This window comes from Morone saxatilis, unplaced genomic scaffold (assembly GCF_004916995.1).
Source record: "Morone saxatilis isolate NCDOM2014 unplaced genomic scaffold, NCSU_SB_2.0 Contig9, whole genome shotgun sequence".
In the NCBI taxonomy this organism is placed as follows: domain Eukaryota; kingdom Metazoa; phylum Chordata; class Actinopteri; family Moronidae; genus Morone; species Morone saxatilis.
The window spans coordinates 21639341-21640383 of NW_023340268.1; the positions used below are offsets into that span (position 1 = coordinate 21639341).

At 38.5% G+C, this 1043-nt stretch overlaps 1 protein-coding gene across 1 annotated transcript in view; it reads left to right on the plus strand.

Annotated features, from left to right (window-relative positions):
- Nucleotides 1–1043, plus strand: part of thap7 (THAP domain containing 7) — an 8145-nt gene that overhangs the window by 1007 nt on the left and 6095 nt on the right. The gene's annotated exons all lie outside the window — the stretch shown is intronic.

The window sequence follows — 1043 nt, forward strand, 5'->3', positions numbered from 1 at the left end:
CCAAATGCAGAAATATAGGCCTGCTGTGTATATTTTTAAGTTTTCTTGCGTGCTTTAAAAACAAGAAGGACTCCCAAACCCCCTTAAAGCTTGGGGAACCCTAAATGGGGTCCCGACTGAACTAGTGAGGGTTTCCCAAACTTTTCTTTTCTGGGGATGCACTTTTTAAAAACCATGCCAATCCAATTCAAAGTGAGACGAGCAAATTTGTGCATAAATGAACGTTTCTGGCCCTTTTTACTGCTATTTCTGCATTACCTCATATTTTCTTCTAAAGCAGCCATTTTGAAGAGATATACGTTTGATAAATGACAACTTCATCACCAGCAAAACAATAAACACGAATGAGACAAAATAAATGCATTTAGGCTTCCGTTGTTTCCTCACAGGAGCAGTAATGTGGAGACCCCATCTCCTGCTTCCAGAACGTGCGCTGACTTTATGAACAAGACCATTTAAGTGCATTTAGCAGGAGTTAAGGACCTCGTTTTTCCATCGTCAGCAAAACACACACACATTTTAAATACTTTATAAATGAGAAAAATAGGTGCATTTATTTATGACCCAAATAAAATCTTCCAGTCTTTGGGAATGAATGGACTAAACTTCCCTGACTTAACTAGATCCTGTGATATAACATTGCTTCATTCAAAAAATCCATTCTAACTTTCTGTGCATCTCTCACGCCCTCTCTTCCTGCCTTCCTGATCCTTTGTTTGAGCCGTTCCCTCTCTTCCCTGTATTCATTGTTGTTTTGCAATGGGAGCTTCCTTCTGACCTATTTGTTCCCACTGGGAATAGAGTTTTGTTAAGATCTGTGTGATCAAACCTTAATCTAGTTTAAATTACTTCCTATTTCACCTCCTAACACCCTGTGCATTCAATGGCATCTATTGATTTCTGTACTTTATAGTATGATCAAAATGACGAACGATGAAAGATAGTTGATTGTTGAGTCTCATTCTCAGGTTGTCAAATATCAATGCTGGGAATAAGACTCAACAATCAACAATCTTCAAGCCACCAACCAAAAGTGTCTGTCT